This window comes from Lepisosteus oculatus, unplaced genomic scaffold (genome assembly GCF_040954835.1).
Source record: "Lepisosteus oculatus isolate fLepOcu1 unplaced genomic scaffold, fLepOcu1.hap2 HAP2_SCAFFOLD_94, whole genome shotgun sequence".
NCBI lineage: Eukaryota > Metazoa > Chordata > Actinopteri > Semionotiformes > Lepisosteidae > Lepisosteus > Lepisosteus oculatus.
The window spans coordinates 373,958-395,037 of record NW_027168430.1 but is presented as its reverse complement, the minus strand read 5'-3'; the positions used below and the strand labels follow the sequence as shown (position 1 = coordinate 395,037).

At 41.8% G+C, this 21,080-nt stretch overlaps 2 non-coding genes across 2 annotated transcripts; one reads left to right on the top strand and one right to left on the bottom strand.

Annotated features, from left to right (window-relative positions):
- Positions 1-2,773: 2,773 nt before the first annotated feature.
- Positions 2,774-2,855, top strand: trnas-cga (transfer RNA serine (anticodon CGA)). The gene has a single exon. It is a non-coding gene; the product is annotated as a tRNA-Ser (tRNA).
- A 7,070-nt stretch (positions 2,856-9,925) lies between these two features.
- Positions 9,926-9,998, bottom strand: trnaq-uug (transfer RNA glutamine (anticodon UUG)). The gene has a single exon. It is a non-coding gene; the product is annotated as a tRNA-Gln (tRNA).
- Between the last annotated feature and the right edge of the window lie 11,082 nt (positions 9,999-21,080).

The following is a 21,080-nucleotide window of genomic DNA, read 5'->3' as shown; positions in this document are numbered from 1 at the left end:
AGCAGATCACAGAGTCTGAAATGAGCTTCCTCCATCAAGCAAAGTACCTGAACATGACTCTGTCTTCATAAAAGCGCCCCTGTAATAAAGAAATTAAATCTGAAATCAAGAGGGCAGTTGCCTACTGAAATACAAGAAGTCATCAATTTTAACCTAGCAACACATTAAAGGCTGCATCTATACAAGTACGATTCTAGAAATGCTCACCAGATTACGTTTTAAGAAGGAACTGCGCCTCAGGTTCCGCCGAGATCTTAACTCGGATGGCAGGATTCAGAGTCCGGAGTGCGGACTGATGGCGCACGGAGGGTCCATATACTGTGGATCCCTCAGTGATCTTCCGCGTATTCAAACCGCCAGCGTGTGACTCCCCTGTCCCCGTGACCTCATTGCTCTGCTCTCTCCTCTGTGCAGCCGAGCTCGATTCACGGTAAAGTGAAAAAAAAAGGTGCCCTCAACGTGAGATTTACTCTGGAGCGAGGATAGATGTTACCTTTTTATTATTGAACAGGATGTATGTGATGTGGCGACTAGGTTCAATTTTGTATCCTTTTAAAAGATTAAGGACTGGGGTGAGCGGGATTTACCACCCTTTCAGCTAAGAACCCGACGTGCGGACCGTTTAAGCTGCATAGACTCAGTCGTTTAACTCTTCTCCATTAGCAGGGTTAAGGTTAAAGAAAAAAAACATTGCTGACTTCTTTTTTTTTGCCAGCCGATTGCGCTGATTAGCAAGGTTTGTATTTCATGTTTTGCAAGTTGCATCCATTTTAAGAAAAACAAGTCGCGTTAAAGACAGGAAATGAATACTTGCATTTAATTAAGTCTAGCTGTAGGCGGTTGTCCATAATGACCAGTTCTGTTCAAGAACACAGAACAAAAAAGGCACCGCTGGGATTCGGACCCAGGATTTCCTGTCTACTAGACAGGCGCTTTAACCAACTAAGCCACGGCGCCCTGGGAGTGCTGTCGTTTTGCAGCCACTTGGACACACCACTCAGACACATCTGCATTCGGTGTGTGCTCCGCCTGTTCGCTGAGCAAGTTGCCACCTTTACATACAATAGCAACATCGACACCAAGAGAAAGGATGACAAATGGCTTTTATCTGGAACTTTTCATGTCCAAGGAGCTCAATGTGCATTCTGTGTACAACAGGGCCACTGAACTCCACAATGGCCACTGAACCACAGTAGTGGGTTGCTGGCTTGACATCTCCCAAGGAAAATGTTGAAATCGCATGTGGAACAGGAAAATGACCCTCGAGTACGAGGGAAAAAAAAGAAAAAGATCATCTGGAGCGCGGCAACCCATGTCTGGACAGCCCAGTTTCCTAGATGAGGTGGCCGAGTGGTTAAGGCAATGGACTGCTAATCCACTGTACTCTGCACGCATGGGTTTGAGTCCCATTCTCGTCACTCTCCATGTCTGACATGTGTGCCCGTGTGCCTTTGGCCCTCCTGTTGTTTGCTCCAGTACTAGAGCCGTACATTTCCTAGCGGTGGCTGAACATGGTATAGTAGGCTAACGTCAGTATCGAGCAGTGACAGTAACAGTATTTACGTGCCGCTGCTGCCAAGTGGCTCTGGTTTGAGACCGCATTTTCACTTACTTGCAACGGAAATGGAGAAAGCGATTTTTGACAGTCTCTCGAGAGATTGCGCTAGGTGTTTAGGGATAGACTTTGTCAGTTCCCCCTGGGATGATGGCCTCTCAAATAGTTTGTGATTCCTTATACAGTAGAAGCCTGCTTCGTGGCTTAAATCCAAGCTAAGGAAACGAGTTAGAGGTCTGATGCAGAACTGCGAATTCAATGAACGGGAACACTACAGTACATTGCACTGTGTGTGTGAGGAAAGCTGCCCCCTTCTGTCCCTTGTCGACCGAACAGAGGACTGTAAAGGATACCGCCAAGAAACTTAAGGATGCTGGTTGGAATCCAGCTCCAAAGAAGCCCCTTTGGGTGTTATGTCATCAAAAAGTAAGAACAGCGAATCTCCCTTTGATCAAAAGCGCAACAGAACTGTTTTCCGTGGAGCAGGTTTCTGACCCGTAGACCTGTTTTATTCGTAGGGCAGGGCGCATTCCCAAACGCGAATCTCATGTTTTAGAAATGCTTTGGGCGGCGTGAAGTGAAAATTAGAAATGGGCTCCAGATGCACATGGAAGCAATCAAGTGTTTAATCCGAGCTGTTTCAAAGACTGCTCAAGAGCTTTCCTTTCACAGAGGCGCAACGATTAATGATGGGGGTGCACCCTTCAATGCGCCTTACGACTCTAGGGAGTGATTGAGACGTACGTAGCGTGTGCTCATTTCCCTCTATTCCCCGTGTTGCAGTGGTAGGATGACATAAATTCCTGCTTCGACACGTAACGGCATTATAATCAAGTGCAGGAGCTGAGGGCTTTAGTTTTGTTTCGTTTTTCATGGCGTTCGTAAGCGCGCAAATCAAAGGCAATTCCTGCGTCTAACAGGAATGTAAATGCTTTGGAAAGTGCAGTGTGGTGCAGCTTGTAAAATCCTTGTCCACATTTGTGGTTTGTTGATGTTTTTTCTGTCTGCCAAAGTTGCATTTTGACATCCGGACGGGGAGACTTTATCATTTGAAAGTGAAGCCAGCCTTAAACCCTCTGAGGCATGTCTGTCTGCCGGCACGTATTTTGTCAAAGGTATTTATTTTTTTTTAACAGAGAGCGACTTTGAAAACGTTTCCGCAGCCACCTCGCACTCCGTGTTAGATTATAGGAGGAATGCGGCGGGGGTGAGCTCGCTGTAGTCGTGGCCGAGTGGTTAAGGCGATGGACTCGAAATCCGTTGAGAACTCCCTGCGCAGGTTTGAATCCTGCCGACTATGGCGTTTGCCACACGTATCCTTGTGCCTCTGTGGCAAAGGCGAAGTGCCGCTTCTCCTTTCCTGGTACTATAAATACGCTAAATCACTTGGCCCTGCTGCCATGGAAATGAGTTCTTCAGACCTCTGGTGCTCTACTTATGCCTTTGAAAACCTAATGAATAAAGCTGAAAGAACCGACACGATATGTAGGTGCTCGTAAAGCACGCAGTAAAGAACTGTTAACAGCAAGGGTTTCAGTGGGTTAACTGAGGAGAAGGCGTGATCGTTAATTGTTGACTTTTTATTTGGTGTTAGAAACACTCTTACTGTGCATGACGTGCAACAAATGTACCCACAGAAATTGCATCACGCTTTCATGTATGCTATTGCAGACACCAACGTTGCCTAGATAGAAAACCGAAATAGCCGTGGGTTTGCTTGCTGGTCTGAAGGATCTCTCTTCGAATCGCTATCATTTGTCAATAGAAGTAAAAGGCGCTGCACAGAGAGGATCACTGTCGTGAGGCCGGTTAGCTCAGTTGGTTAGAGCATGGTGCTAATAACGCCAAAGTCGTGGGTTCGAGCCCCTTACTGGCCAGGTCCTTTTCTCCTCTCTTACCAAAGCTGTTAGGTTCCTTTCCGTGGTGAGATGGGTTGTCATGCAACGCTGCCACATCGTGCCGACAGACAATTAAATGACAAAAATGAAGAGAGTTAAAGCAGCTGGAGAGGTTCTCTTACAACTTTTGAGCTGACACAGTTTTGGAAAATGTTTCCTTCACGCTGCACTGTACCATATAGGCAGCCAAGTGTCTCCAAAACAAAACAGAATTGACAGTCATATAATGTCCATTAACCCCGGTTTTAAACGCAGCATCATGTCTGCCATCATAAGAATATGAGTCCAATATTTTAGAATATAGTCAGAATGACTTCTAACCTTACCTGTGGTGTCTTTGATCCCTTTTGCTCAATGCATGGTGTACGTACTGCATACATGTGTCTTGAGAATGAGTAATGGGCCCCTGAGACAGTCATTTGCCTGTTTCACAAATGATCGTATTTTACTAGAGATTCTGTTTGGGATTCAGATGTGCATTCAGACAGCAATCCCTTTCAAGAAATGATACGTTCTGGATGAGGTCAAAGGTGCTGGAACACTGTATTTAGGATGTGTTTGCAGTGATTGTCTGTCTCCTGCTTCAACGCAGTGATATATAGATGTGCTCCTGTAATTTATTGGTACAAGCCCAGGGCAGTAAGCAGTCTGAGGATTTATTTCCATACGGCATAGAACAGTGAAGCAGTGAAGTAGTGCAACACACTGGATCATTATATTATTAGAATCTATTCTACTTAAATTATTACATTATACACAACTTGAGTTCATTTTAAAAATTAAAAGGTAATGAAAGGAATGCATTTTCATGAGAAAGATAATACCGATTTTTCATGTGATAATCTTCCTTATATCATGTCGTGCATCATTTGGACACTTTGTGGGCTTGAAATACAAAGAAAATCATGTTCTATGGTACAAAACAAATACAAAACTTAAGTTTTTATTTTAATTAGATTTGTTTATTAAGCATAAGCAATCATTTATTACATTAATATATGTGAAAATGACATTTTAGCACCATAATATTACATACAGGTCTCTAGCTTCAACACAGTGATATATGCTCAGTGATTTATTGGTACATGCCCAGGGCAATAATCAGAATTAGTATTTATTTCCATACGGGCTACAGGTAGTGTTGTGAAATACTTCAACACACTGGATCGCAGATTTAGACCCCCTGCACTCTTACTCCTTAAAAACCAAAGAAATGAAGATATGTAGCAATCACATTGTAACAGGGGTGACAGTGACTTAATGCTTATACTAGTGGACTTCTGGTACCTTTAGGGTACGGTGTTCCCTGAAGGGCTCTCAAACCCCGCATTTCAGATGCCTAGCTGTATCGCTGATGTGTTGCACCTCAGAATCACTTTTAAACCTTACCTCTGGTATCTTTAATCCCTATTGCTCAACGCATGGTGAAAGTATTGCATAAATGTGTCTGAAAATGAGCAATGGGCACCTGAGAGACTCATTTGCCTGTTTCACAAATGATCATATTTGACTAGAGATTCTGTTTGGGATTCAGTTGTGCATTCTGACAGCAATCTCTTTCAAAAAATGATTTTACCTTATCGCAGCTTTGCCCTTCTTGCCTCTTTGGACAATATCTCCATCTTGTGGTCGTTGTTGGTAATGTCTAGACAATATCTCCATCTTGTGGTCGTTGTTGGCAATGTTTTCTTATGCCCTTTTTTATTTCAATTCTCTATTAGTTGATTCTAGAATCTCTACAATAGAGTTGAAAACATCAGTTTTATAGCAGACAATATGACATTATTTATAGTCCAATTAGAAATTTATTACCCTGTTTTTAACATAATAACAAATTAAAATTGATTAAAACTAAGTTTGGAACACCAGGGAACATAAAAAATGATTTTTAGGAAAACCATGAGGTTCTCTGTGTCCGATGCCTGCAAGGGGAGAAAGCTAGAATCCTTTGATTTTTCAAAATTTGAAAATAAACATTATATAACAACAGCTTTCATTCCTAGGAGTGAAAAACAACCATTTTTGAAGACATATTAGTTTCTAAAACACTACAATAAAGTTAAAAACATCCATTTTATATCACATTATTTTTTGTGAAATAATTAAATTGGCTTATTTCTCTCGCATTAAATTGGCTACAAATGCAAGAATTCAACCAGATATTCTTGTAAAATGTATAGTGTTGCATTGCAGTTAGTTAATGTAGTTAGTCCATAGTCAGCAATCTAAACTTTATTGTTAAGCTTTAATGATTGATGTTGTACCAGTAACCTTTAGAAATACTATAGTACTTCACAAATGCTTTGTGTGTTTGGAAATCTTTTGAGTAAAAGCCTTATAAAAATAGGTTTAGTTTTTACAGGACATCACAAAGAAATAGGATGGTATAATTCTTATAATTGCTTAGTGATTGTATTTGGAAGATTATGCACTAAACAGACTTCAGGAATGCCAGTGGATCATTGTGCTATTTGGAATTATTCCAAAAATCAAGTGACCTCTTTGCTGAAGTATTTTTAGTATTATTTATTTAGTATTAATAAAGAATAGATTTATTAAAGTCATGCGATGTGCAAGCGGGATATGTAAAATAATTGAAAATAAAGTTTTTTATTATTGTTATAGAGAAACATGATCAGATTTTCCCTGGTTCAGAAAAAAAACGATTAAAATCTGTAATCTTTCCACTTGTATGTCATCAGACATTAACGAGTACAACCCCCCTCTCTGCCGGAGTGCTGGCTGTGACGAATTAAACCAATTTCACAGGTATTTTCAAAGTAGGAAGTACAGTGTTAACTAGTAGATGGCCTCCTCAATGAAATCGCTTCAACATGCTAATGCGTTGGTGTAACAGTCCGGGCGTGGCAAGCTTCCAATGTCAACTCGACTCGATTGGAAGACAATGAACGTATTTTAGCCCTAAATGAATTAATAGCAAACATGGTTTACATAAAAGACATTTTTCCAAGAAAGTTCATAATAATACGATCTATAGTTGAAATCTGAGCCTAAATATAAAGAAAAAAGCATTTTCAGAGAGCAATCACGCTGTGTTTATGTAGAAAAAGCGATTAGGTTTATGAGCAATCTAATTATCTATTCGCTTAAAACGCTATATAAAATAAAGTTTATTTAAAGATGAATGATAAGTGTCGCAGTTTAAATAATTTTCGTAGTAGGGCTTGGACAGATTCCAAGTGCATTTTTGCAATTTACGTTGCATTGTCCAATGTGATGTTGTAATACAGTTTAGAATACAGTAAGTCTAAACTGTATCAGCTTTATTTATGGGTTGCAATTTAGAAAAAGTCAAAAACCGCACTCAAAATGCAATTTAGAGCTTTCTGGCAAGAGGAGACACCCAAATTATAATGTAACATGCCACTGTTTGTGCATGAACAAAGTTATACTGCAATTTTCCTTAGATTCGCAATTAAAAAAAATAATTTTTTTGAATCCCCGGCCGAACACATTCCATTAGAATCAGCACTTTTATACAGTATATCGCCTTTAAACACATATATTTAAACACGCGTTTACGATTTAAATCAAAACGCGATTCAAATCAATATAAATGTTTATTTTGTAACGCATAGGTGACTATTCATTGTTATTAAAAAGACGTAAATTCGATCATGTTGTGATATTTAGAAATATAAATTTGTTTTGATGCGAGTGAGGTTTTATTTAATCTCTGACCAAGGGAAATGTTTCATTTTTTCAAAGAAATGTTTGTTAAAAATTAAAGTCATAGTTCCATGAGATTCAACCACAGACCATGTGACATAGGAGTCAGGAACCTAACCCACAGCACCACCAGCGCAGACACATGCTGAGGGCTGAAAAAGCACTACAGAAACATTATCGACTATAAAATAATGTAATTAGGCACAGAAGAAGTTTACAGCACAGTACAATAATAAATGCTGACCATGACTTTAGAAGCATAAATTACCTTACACTCAATTTAAACACAAGCTGTCTTTAGCCCTCTAAGCTGGTTCATACAGAAATGTAGAGAACCAGGCTCAGAACACACAGCTTCATTAGCGAATACATATGCAGAACAACTAGAGAAGATGTTTTACAGAGGATGGATTTTTAGAAACATCCCATCAGTGACATCACTGAAGTCAACTCCTAGGTAACTGTCGTGTGGATAGTTTCACAAGAATCAGACAAAGGTTTAAGCATCACTTATTTTAGATAAAACTGCAAAAAAACAACAACAACCCATAATGTACTTCTTTGCGGCTCTGTTTGCCCAAATCATATATTCACAACGTGAAATTAGAAAATAATATTACGTAACCAAAAACCGCAATATGGAAACAGAACCTGTGTAATTGTTGACAGATGATGTACTCGTAACATTTTTACAAGACGAACTACAACATTTAAAAAATGACTTGTATGTACTTGATATCTCTAATCAATCCACTGCACTGCATTAAAACAAAACGAAAACTAAAACGCCCTGGGCATACCGTTTCGCGCTTCTTATCAGTTGCTCAAAAGCAATTTGACCGTATGAAATGCATAATATAAACCTAGAAACATATACGTGAGGAGTATTTACGTAGTATCGGTGTCAAGACATACCTCTCAAATACTGTAAATCAAGTTAAAAATATCTCAAGACCGATTCTGGTCATAATGAAACCATGTTTCGTGTATGTTTTCTTTAAAGTACCGAGACCAGCCATATACTGTATGTTTATGTTCCAAAATTAATATCGTTTATGGCCTTCACACGTGTTGCAGTATGCTCCTATTCTTTTTATGCTCAGGCACTAAGATTTCCCTTCAGTGGTAAAATTCCAAATAAATATTCAATACTTAAACGGGCACAGTTAAGACATTACATATACATATACATATACATATACAAACTGTATACAGTACAGTTTGCATACGGTAATATGTTTATGTTCCTAAATCAACCTCTTTTATGAGCATGTGAAAGGCATGGTGAATCGATTCTCAAAAATTACTGTACTTTGCATGATTGGAAAAAAATGCGTGATTGCGAAATGCTGTGGTGTTACTTTTACAAAGACGGTCAATGAAAAAAATAATGTGGACCAGGGCAATATTTTGAGTTTACAGCTTGTCCAAGTTCATTTATTATTAATACTATTAGTAATATCTTCATTAAAGACTTTGATGGCTACAGCTCAAACATGAGAAGTTGAGCTTTATTAGCGCCACCTTGCGGAAATTCCGGATACTATTATTTTGCTAGCGGTATTTACCGGTAACTCGCGGTATTTACCGGTAACTTGTGGTAGACTGCGTACAGCGTACGCCCGCGCATTTTGAATGGCTGCATCTGTAGCAATCATATTGTAGCAGACACTCAATTGCCTGTTTCACAAATGATCATATTTTACTAGAGATTCTGTTTGGGATACGGATGTGCATTCTGACAGCAATCTCTTACAAAAAATGATTTTACCTTATCGCGGCTTTGCCCTTCTTGCCTCTTTGGACAATATCTCCATCTTGTGGTCGTTGTTGGTAATGTCTAGACAATATCTCCATCTTGTGGTCGTTGTTGGTAATGTCTTCTTATAGATAGATACTTTATTGATCCCGTGAGGGAAATTGCAGTGCAACAGCAGCTTAACACACACAACACAGCCACAGTGTAACAATTATATAATAATAGTACAATACTGTATATATACTGTATATATATATGAAACAGAAATAGAAACAGAAACAGGAATTGCTTACTACCTGGAGAATCTCTGTAGGAATATCTAGCATTTATCAATGGAAATAAAAGCTGCTTTAATACAGTGCATGTTCAAACTCAAACCCTCAGCTGCTGTTCTTGTTTGTTTTGGGACAAATTGCAACTGAGCATCGCATGAGCCGTTACGTACCCTTATCTGTTAGGGAATTTCAAGGGAGGAGTTAGGTCAGAACGGGTAGGCTGCAAAACAACAAGTAAAGATTTATTCCGAGATGAAACTTTGTGGCGGTTTTCTTATCTTTTCAGCATGGACTAAACTTTTACGTGTTCCTTATATGCTATATATGTATATATTAGCACCAATGTCGTTCTTAAAAACTAACATGAAATTGTCAGGGACATTCACCTATATACAAAGACGAGACAGACAAAGTAATAATTCTATATTAACGTGGCCTACATATTGACGCAATGATCGAACTAAGTGACGTGTTCTGATTCAGATCCCCTGCAGTTCATGCCAATTAGAACAATAGCAATGCTGAGTCCTCCCCACCCTACTGAGCACAAATTCAGCTGCTCTCCAGTTCTGTTCTGCATGTTTTTTCATTGCAATTGAGCTCGGAGCTGGAGATGATCTCCATACAGTTCTGTGTTAACTAGCCCGCACTTGCGTGCTAATTTACGGGTTGTGGCAGATGCTTTTCTATAGTTCATATACATGACGGCAACCTGTTACCGAGGAACCTGAGAGGTTTAAAAGCCTCACAAACCAGGCAGGACTCGAACCTACAATCTTCTGATCCAAAGTCAGAAGCGTAATCCATTACGCCACTGGCCCATAGAACATGTGTTTGCATTCCACCACAGAGAGCTCTACACTGCTACCAGTAGTACACTTCCCCATCTAAATTTTCACAGCAAGAAACTTGTGTTTCCTACTATTTTTATCAGGTTTAAAATATCATCTCCTTAAAACAGAAAAAGTGTTGGTGTGTCGTGCTGAAATTCTGATTGATTTTGAATTCAAAGAAAAAAGGTTTTCTTCCAAAACACCGTGAAATTGTCACATCTTGCAGACAATAGGTGTATTCCATGTTGAAAAGAGAAGAAAGAAAACCATGGAGCCTTTTACAGGTGTGAGGCTTCTTCAGGTGTGAGAAGACCTCACGGCCGAAACGCTGTGTTTCCGTTCTTCTCTTTTCAGCATGCAATAAACCTATTACTTGTTCCTTTGCAGCCGAGGCATGCTGACGTAGCTACCCAGCTGAACATCTTGCAGACTCTACAGTACTTCTCTCCTGTAGAAGTAAAGCAGGGCTTGCTGGGTGAGCTTTTGCTCCGGTAAATTAGGTCACGTGTCATGTTAAATCACTTCTTCTAAACACAACATTTGCTGGTGCTAGCTTTCCCCATGAAAACAGACATTTCCCTTACAGTACATGACATATCGTTTTTATTCTATCAATAAGTATAGAAATAAAACAAAAGAAAAAATGTTGTCGCCAAAGAATGCACAGTTCTGTCGCCTTGGGGAGGTGTCAAGGGCATTGAGCTCCTTGGACATGAGAAGTGCCAGATAAATGCCATTTCTCATCATTTCTCTTGGCGTCAGTTCTGCTATTAAATGGGACGGAGGCAACGGGCTCAGAGAGCAGGTTAAGTGCACACCGAACGCAGATGTGTCCAAGTGTCTGTAAAAGCACGGTGCTCTGCTGGCGCTGTTCCCTAGTGGCTTAAAGTGCCTGCCTAGTAAGCAGGCGATCCTGGGTCTGAATACCAGCGGTGCCTCTCTCCGTGTCTTGTTGTGCCGCATGTCTCATTTCAGACAAACATGTACAGCTTGGTTCAGTTTAATGCAAGAATTCATTTCCTTTCTGGAATAACTTGTTTTTGAAGAAATCCATACAGCTTGTGAAAGATGAAATCCATTTCTTGGTTGTCAGTGGAAAAAGATTGCCGGCTGCAAGAAGCGCAAGTGATTGTTTTCTTTGACCATAAACCTGCAAATGTAGGGCGCACAAAAGACTGTCAGACTCTGTGGTGCTGAAAAGTTGGTGGTTCAAGCCCCTCCAGTATGCGTGTCTCAGTTTTTCCAATGTAAACATCATCACCATTGCTAAAGAAGATGGCGCAGAAGGCTCCACAGCCGAAACGTTGTGCTTCTTTTCTTCTCTTTTCAGCATGGAGTAAACCTTTGCTTTATCCTTTGCAGCCTAAGCATGCTGACGCAGCTACCTTTCTCTTAACACGCCTCAATCATTATTCACCAAAACGATCAGCAGAATAAGTCGCCTTTGTGGTGATGTCACTCCTCTGCTTCACAAATGTCCTTAGTGACGGGCCATTTCTTTCTGCCATTTTTCCGGAGCGGTTATTGATTGCTCCATCATTTCCCTCTTACTTTCCATCACTAGATTGAAAAAAAAAAACAGAAACAGGCTGACAGGACGACAATCAAATTGCAAAAACTCATCAAAGCACTCGATAGAGTATTTGAATCCACAAGTAGCTACGAGCAACTTTGTCCTGGCTTGCATGAAAGTCGGAAAATGTCAAAAAGAAAAAGATGGTGGCTTTTTCATATTCGTTCTTTTATTTTTAGTTCGTTGCTTCTTCTGTCCATTGTCCTCCTGCCTGGCTCTTGACCTGTGACTGTTTGAACGCACACAGTAGACTTTCATGCAGGGGATTTGTCCTGAGCCTCTGTGAAAGACCCACCCACCCCCATAAATAACTGCTCTAGAAACACATGAATGCAAAACTAAACCACAGCTTAAAGAGGAGCTTGTCATGACCGCCAGGCAGTTAAGACCAACTCTTAAGCAATCTAAACAGCACCAGCAGCGGGTGATTATTAACAAACGCCGCCGCACGAGTTAACCCACCTGCACACACTCCACCGTGCGGTACGCAGTGCTATTTTTACCATCTTTACCTGCTTCCCGCTGGTATTGAGTCTACTCCTTGAGAGCTCTACCTGGCGTTTTTTCCATTACCTCGTTTATTCTGGATATTGGACTCCCCTTCTGCCTTTTCGACTTTGGACCTCGCCTCTCACCTCGGACTGTTTGCCACCAGTGTTCTCCCTGGATTACGACTTACCTTACGCCTCTTGACCACGAAACAAAGCAAAGCAGAGCAAAACAAAATGAACAAACGAAAACCCTCACGTCCCGCACTTGCATATAACGCCGTTACGTGCCCAAGCGGTATTTTACGTCATCCTAGCACTGCACCCCGGGGCGTACGGTATATGGGAACGAGCACACGCCACGAATCATCTCGAATCACTCCCTACAGCTGTAAGGCACCTTGAAGCATGCACCCCCAACATTCTTCTTTGCGCATCTGTGAAAGGTAAACTCTTGAGCAAACTCTGAACCAGCTCTAAGGAAACTAATCTGATTAGACGTTACTTTGACTCATCTTTTAAGGGACCCTTGTTAATTGGAGAAATCAATGATTTCGAATGAATTCTGTATGCGTTAAAAGACAGCTATACACAGAAAACATGCAGGACACTTCTCATGATGTTTCCCGAGCCGAAACACAGTGCGTTTTTCCAAGCCATCTGACAAAGCCCGCCCACTGAAAACTGCAGCAAATCGTGTAAAGACGTTCAACTTTGTAACTACTGCACGCACAGGAAGCAGAATAAATTCCTCTTTTCAAACTGTCAAAGGTTTGCTTTGCGAACACTGCAGGACATCGCACAATCTCTTTTGAACGGGGACAAACGATTTCTTATGGGGCACAGTAAGTACAGACGTTTAAAAAGCTCCACTCATGCCGACGATGCAGCATGAAGAAGCGCAACCTAACGTTTGCATTCCTAGCAAATTCCTTTTATTTTTTGATAAATAAAGACAGTCTTGTTTAACAAACAACACACACAACATTTTACATTGTCAATTCAATTCAAATCAATGTATTTCTATATAGCGCCTTTCACAACAAGGTTGTCCCAAGGCACTTAACAATGCAAGTTGTTAAGAGCCTTGTGTCTAATATGCCGCCTAGGTAACGTGCTGTCTCTTTGAGGCAAATGTTTAAATCCTCTGAGTTAAGTGCTGAAGTTATAGTAGTCCTATCAGTATTGTTGCCTCCGATCAACAGATCCTCATTTTTCTCAGAGTTGAGTAACAAAAAGTTTTCACACATCCAAGTATTTCCTTCCTTAATGCATTTAACTAAACTGATAATAGAAGAGTTGTCGTTTGGTGTAAACAAAATGTTTATTTGAGTGTCATCAGCATATGAATGAAAGTTCATATTATTTTTTCAGATTATCCTACCTAGCAGCAGCATGTAGAGAGAGAGAGCAATATTGGTCCCAGCACTGATCTTCTGGTACCCCAAATTGAACTGGTGACATTGATGAAGCAGTACAATTATTAGATATTTGAACATAATGAAAACGATGAGTAAAATGTGAAGTAAACCACTGAAGGACGGTTCCAGATAAGCCAACCTCAAACTCAAGCCTGTGTAACAAAACAGAGAGGTCAACCGTGTCAAAGGCAGCTCTAAGATCTAGAAGCACAAGCACTGTTGCATTCCCCGCATCAGTAGCTAAGAGAATATCATTTACGACTCTTGTTAATGCAGTTTCAGAAACCAGACTGAAATTTCTCAAGTATATTATTTGAATCCAGATACGATTGACGTTGGGCAACAACTATTCTCCCAAGACTTTTAGATTGAAATGGGACCTTTGAGACAGGCCTGTAGTTGTTAAGAACTTGTGGATCCAAATTTGACTTCTTAAGGAGCGGTCTAACAACCGCTACCTTAAATTGATCAGGTACAACGCCTGACGCAAGCGATGCATTCATCATACTAATTATAGGTCCTGCCAGTCCTTCGAGGGAATCTTTGACTAGCTGAGTGGGGATGGGATCTAGCGAACAGGTGGTTGACTTTGTCTTACGTCTGTGTTCATGAGTCCACCATAAGAAAAAATCTGAACAGGAGTGGTGATCATGTGAGGTCACCATGGAGGAAACCACTGCTCTCCCCCCAAAAAAAACCACCACTGCCCCTCTCAAGTTTGCTAAAGACCACATGGATGTTCCACAACTCCTGGAACAATGTTCTGTGGACAGACGTGACAAAAGTTGAACTTGTTGGTAAATGTGCACAGCGTTATGTTTGGAGATAACAAAACACTGCATACCAACTCCAAAACCTCATCCCACCTGGGAAGCATGGCGGAGGCTGTACTGCTTGCAATCATCGAGGGACCGATGAATTCCAAGATGTATCAGGAAAATCTACAGCAGAACGTCAGGGTGTCTGCCTGTGATCTAAAACTCGAAAGACGCTGGGTCATGCAGCATGACAAAAACAAAGGAGTACATCAACAACAGAGTGGCTGAAACAAAAGAAATTCCGTATTTTGGGATGGCCAAGTAAGAGTCCTGACCCCAATCCCATTGAAGTGCTGTGGCGTGATCTGAAGCAGGCCGTTCAGTGCAAGACATCCCAAAAATATACATGAACTGAAACAGTTTTTCATAGAGGAATAGGCCAAAATACCTCCTAACCGCTGCTCAGGTCTGACCAGCCGCTACAGAAAGTGGGGGTTGAGGTTTTTGTCATAAAGGAGGTTCCACTAGCTCCTTAATATAAGGGTTCACGTACTTTTTCCATCAATGACCTTGATTGTTTAAACCATTTGGTCAATAAAGAAACAGCAATGTCAAATGTTGGGCGTGTGTTGTTTGTTAAATCAGACTCTCTTTATTAATTATTATGACTTAGATAAAGATAAGATCACATGTTAGGAGCCATTCATGCAGAAATCCACATCATTCCGAAGGGCTGTTTACAAAAGTTTTTCTCCCAACTGTATGTGAGAGAAAAGCAGAGACGCTCACTGAGTAAGGTGGGGTTGCAGCTTTGCAAATCAAAAGGACATTTGTACGCTCAAAATGGGACAGGAGCACCCCAGATGGGACTCAAACCCACAATCCCTGGCTTAGGAGGCCAGTGCCTTATCCATTAGGCCACTGCGCCACACTGGGTTGGGTCGATCATGCTGATGAAGAGCCAGTTTTTTTTTCCTTTGCTTTTTCAAAGGGATCCCCAAAATTAGGAAAGTTAGGCAGCAGAAGGTTTACTGTGACCTGAGAAGGACCGGCATCCAATCACGGTGGTACACACAGACACGCTCTCACTCATCTGAGCTACACGGCTACCAAGATGATCTCAGGTGCGCCGAGCTGGTACGGAACATATTGAACTGATCGACGGCGAATTGTCTCTCAGACAGGCTTTTCACCTCTGAGCTCCCTGACTGACAGTAATCAGCTAGGTAGTGAAACAGTCAGCTGCTTCTAAGCCTTAAACAGCTGCATCTCGGCGCTTCCACAGACAGATGATTTGAAAGCCAAACATCGCCCATTGGGAACACCTTACTATCACTAGTTTAAGAGACTCTTAAGGTCTTGCAGAGGTGCCTGTCTAATAGCATGCGCTTTGCAAGCTATAGGTGTTTAGGCTGAGGCAGAATGCCTGTTAACAAAATGTTTTTCTAAAGGGGCCTCGCACTCTTTTCCAAGCAATGGTCACCATCCCCACCGAGTGTCACAACGTAGTCATGTCCTAGGACATCACCTGTTAGTCTCCATTTGTCTGCCACCAACACTTTAGGTTACGGAGTCACAACCGCACCCCGGAGACCAGAGGAGCCGTTGGCGTTCTGGCGGCGCAGATTGGGCTGAAGGTGGGGCGCTTGAATCTCGCTGTTGGAGGCCGTCTGAAACTGACCCAAGCCTTTCCCTTGAATTAAATGTAAATAAGAAATGAACCCCAGATGCACATGGAATCAATCACGTGTTTCCTTTGAGCCGTTTTAGAGACTGCTCCAGAGTTTACCTTGCACAGATGCGCAAAGATTAATGATGGGGGTGCACGCTTCCAGGCGTCTTACAACTGTAGGGACTGTTTAGAGACAATTCGTAGCTTGTGCTCATTTCCCTCTATTCCCCGTGTTGCAGTGGTAGGATGACGTAAATTCCTGCTTCGACACGTAACGGCATTATAATCAAGTGCAGGAGCTGAGGGCTTTAGTTTTGTTTCGTTTTCCATGGCGTTCGTAAGCGCGCAAATCAAAGGCAATTCCTGCGTCTAACACGAATGTAAATGCTTTTGAAAGTGCAGTGTGGTGCAGCTTGTAAAATCCTTTTCCACATTTGTGGTTTGTTGATGTTTTTTCTGTCTGCCAAAGTTGCATTTTGACATCCGGACTGGGGGACTTTATCATTTGAACGTGAAGCCAGCCTTAAACCCTCTGAGGCGTGTCTGTCTGCCGGCACGAATCTTGTGTAAGGTATTTTTTTTTTAACGGAGAGCGACTTTAAAAAGGTTTCCGCAGCAACCTCGCACTCCGTGTTAGATTATAGGAGGAATGCGGCGGCAGCGAGCTCGCTTTTGTCATGGCCGAGTGGTTAAGGCGATGGACTCGAAATGCGTTGGGGACTCCCCGCGCAGGTTCGGAACTTGCCGACTCCGGCGTCTGCCGCAAGTCGCCTTGTGCCTGCGCGGCAAAGGCAAAGTGCCGCTTCTCCTTTCCCGGTACTATAAAAACGCTAAATCGCTTGGACCCGCTGCCATGGAAAGCAGTTCTTCAGATTACCACACATTCTGCGTTCGCACCTCTGGTGCTCTACTTATGCCTTTGAAAACCTAATGAATAAAGCTGAAAGAACCGACACGATATGTAGGTGCTCGTAAAGCACGCAGTAAAGAACTGTTAACAGCAAGGGTTTCAGTGGGTTAACTGAGGAGAAGGCGTGATCGCTAATTGTTGACTTTTTATTTGGTGTTAGAATCACTCTTACTGTGCATGACGTGCAACAAATGTAGCCACAGAAATTGCATCACGCTTTCATGTATGCTATTGCAGACACCAACATTGCCTAGATAGAAAACCGAAATAGCCGTGGGTTTGCTTGCTGGTCTGAAGGATCTCTCTTCGAATCTCTATCATTTGTCAATGGAAGTAAAAGGCGCTGCAATCTCATACGTTCAGAATCAAACCCGCAGCTGTTGTTCGACTTTATTTCTTGACTAATTACAACTGAGTGTCGCATGAGCAGTTACGTAAACTTGTCTGGTATATTTGAACACAAATGCCGTTCTTCAATTAAAACTAACAGTACATTGTCAGGGACATTCAGTTCTATACAAACAAGAGACAGACAAGAGAATATTTCTACCTTTCATGTGGACTACGTGTTGACTTACTGATCGGAATAATTGAAAAGTTCGGGTTCATAGCCGATGCAGTGCGTGCTAATTAGAACAACAGCAACGATGAGCTCTCAGCACCGTACTGAGCCCAGGTGTTTTTCTAAAGCTGTCAGGTGCAGTTCATTTACATGAAGGAAATCTCTTACTGGGTACGATTACAATACAGTAAGTAGCACAGGCTACTTAGGGAGTAGCCTGATGCGTTTAAAAACGACCCGAGCCAGGCAGAAGTCGAACCTACAATCTCCTGATCCGTAGTCAGATGTGTTATCCATTGCACCACTGACCCTGGTGCAACACTGCAGGACTGCAACCCGGTGAGCTCAGCACTGCAACTAGTAAAATACCCCCGGTCCATTCTTTTACAAAAGTGAGAAACACCTGTTTTCTACATTTTGTCTGTTTTAAAACCATATCTCTTTAAACCAAACCAAGAGTTTGTCTTTTGCTTTGATATTCTGATTCATTTCGATTTCAAAGAAAAAAAAACTACCTTCCAAAGCATCATAAAATTGTCCCTACTTCCAGACTCTACTTCTCTCTTGTAGTAGTACAGCAGACCTTTCCAGGTGAGCAGATCACAGAGTCCGAAATGAGCTTCCTCCATCAAGCAAAGTACCTGAACATGACTCTGTCATCATAAAAGCGCCCCTGTAATAAAGAAATTCAATCTGAAATCAAGAGGGCAGTTGCCTACTGAAATACAAGAAGTCATCAATTTTAACCTAGCAACACATTAAAGGCTGCATCTATACAAGTACGATTCTAGAAATGCTCACCAGATTACGTTTTAAGAAGGAACTGCGCTTCAGGTTCTGCCGAGATCTTAACTCGGATGGCAGGATTCAGAGTCCGGAGTGCGGACTGATTGCTCACGGAGGGTCCATATACTGTGGATCCCTCAGTGATCTTCCGCGTGTTCAAACAGCCAGCGTGTGACTCCCCTGTCCCCGTGACCTCATTGCTCTGCTCTCTCCTCTGTGCAGCCGAGCCCGATTCACGGTAAAGTGAAAAAAAATATCCCCTCAACGTGAGATTTACTCTGGAGCGAGGATAGATGTTACCTTTTTATCATTGAACAGGATGTATGTGATGTGGCGACTAGGTTCAATTTTGTATCCTCTTTAAAAGATTAAGGACTGGGGTGAGCGTGATTTACCACCCTTTCAGCTAAGAACCCGACGTGCGCACCGTTTAAGCTGCATAGACTCGGTCGTTTAACTCTTCTCCATTAGCAGGGTTAAGGTTAAAGAAAAAAAACATTGCTGACTTCTTTTTTTTTTGCCAGCTGCTAGCGCTGATTAGCAAGGTTTGTATTTCATGTTTTGCAAGTTGCATCCATTTTAAGAAAAACAAGTCGTGTTAAAGACAGGAAATGAATACTTGCATTTAATTAAGTCTAGCCGTAGGCGGTTATCCACTGGGATTCAGACCCAGGGTCTCCTGTTTACTAGACAGGCGCTTTAACCAACTAAGCCACAGCGCCCCGGGAGTGCTGTCCTTTTGCAGCCACTTGGACACACCACTCAGACACATCTGCATTCGGTGTGTGCTCCGCCTGCTCGCTAAGCAAGTTGCCACCTTTACATACAATAGCAACATCGACACCAAGAGAAAGGATATCAAATGGCTTTTATCTGGAACTTTTCATGTCCAAGGAGCTCAATGTGCTTTCTGTGTACAACAGGGCCACTGAACTCCACGCTGGCCACTGAACCACAGCAGTGGCTTGCTGGCTTGACATCTCCCAAGGAAAATGTTGAAATCGCATGTGGAACAGGAAAATGACCCTCGAGTACGAGGGAAAAAAAAGAAAAAGATCATCTGGAGCGCGCCAACCCAGTTGGGACAGCCCAGTTTTGTTGACGAAGTGGCCGAGTGGTTAAGGCGATGGGTTGCTAATCCATTGTGCTTTGCACGCATGGGTTCAAATCCCATCCTCGTCTGTTTCCATTCTGTTTTTGATCCCTATTGCTCAATGCACAGTGAAAGCATTGCATACATGTGTCTGACAATGAGAAATGGGCCCCTGAGACAGTCATTTGCCTGTTTCACAAATGATCGTATTTTACTAGAGATTCTGTTTGGGATTCAGATGTGCATTCGGACAGCAATCCCTTTCAAGAAATGATACGTTCTGGATGAGGTCAAAGGTGCATCATTTGGACACTTTGTGGGCTTGAAATACAAAGAAAATCATGTTCTATGGTACAAGATAAATACAAAACTTAAGCTTTTATTATAATTAGATTTGTTTATAAAGCATAAGCAATCATTTATTACATTAATATATGTAAAAATAACATTTTAGCATCATACGTTTAGTATATTTAGTCCCTAATGCTGAAAGAAATGATCATAGAACATGACTTCTAACCTTACCTGCGGTGTTTTTGATCCCTATTGCTCAATGCACAGTGAAAGCATTGCATACATGTGTCTGACAATGAGAAATGGGCCCCTGAGACAGTCATTTGCCTGTTTCACAAATGATCGTATTTTACTAGAGATTCTGTTTGGGAGTCAGATGTGCATTCGGACAGCAATCCCTTTCAAGAAATGATACGTTCTGGATGAGGTCAAAGGTGCTGGAACACTGTATTTAGGATGTGTTTGCAGTTATTCTGTGTTTCTAGCTTCAACCCAGTGATATATATACAGTGCCTTGCGAAAGTATTCGGCCCCCTTGAACTTTTCAACCTTTTGCCACATTTCAGGCTTCAAACATAAAGATATACATTTTTTATTTTATGTGAAGAATCACCAACAAGTGGGACACAATTGTGAAGTGGAACGAAATCTATTGGATTTTTGAAACTTTTTTAACTAATAAAAAAATGAAAAGTGGGGCGTGCAAAATTATTCGGCCCCTTTACTTTCAGTGCAGCAAACTCACTCCAGAAGTTCAGCGAGGATCTCTGAATGATCCAATGTTGTCCTAAATGACTGATGGTGATAAATAGAATCCACCTGTGTGTAATCAAGTCTCTGTATAAATGCACCTGCTCTGTGATAGTCTCAAGGTTCTGTTGAAAGCGCAGAGAGCATCATGAAGACCAAGGAACACACCAGGCAGGTCCGTAATACTGTTGTGGAGAAGTTTAAAGCCGGATTTGGATACAAAAAGATTTCCCAAGCTTCAAACATCCCAAGGAGCACTGTGCAAGCGATCATCTTGAAATGGAAGGAGTATCAGACCACTGCAAATCTACCAAGACCTGGCCGTCCCTCTAAACTTTCAGCTCAGACAAGGAGAAGACTGATCAGAGATGCAGCCAAGAGGCCCATGATCACTCTGGATGAACTGCAGAGAACTACAGCTGAGGTGGGAGAGTCTGTCCATAGGACAACAATCAGTCTTACACTGCACAAATCTGGCCTTTATGGAAGAGTGGCAAGAAGAAAGCCATTTCTCAAAGATATCCATAAAAAGTCTCGTCTAAAGTTTGCCACAAGCCACCTGGGAGACACCCCAAACATGTGGAAGAAGGTGCTCTGGTCAGATGAAACCAAAATCGAACTTTTTGCCCACAATGCAAAACGATATGTTTGGCGTAAAAGCAACACAGCTCATCACCCTCAACACACCATCCCCACTGTCAAACATGGTGGTGGCAGCATCATGGTTTGGGCCTGCTTTTCTTCAGCAGGGACAGGGAAGATG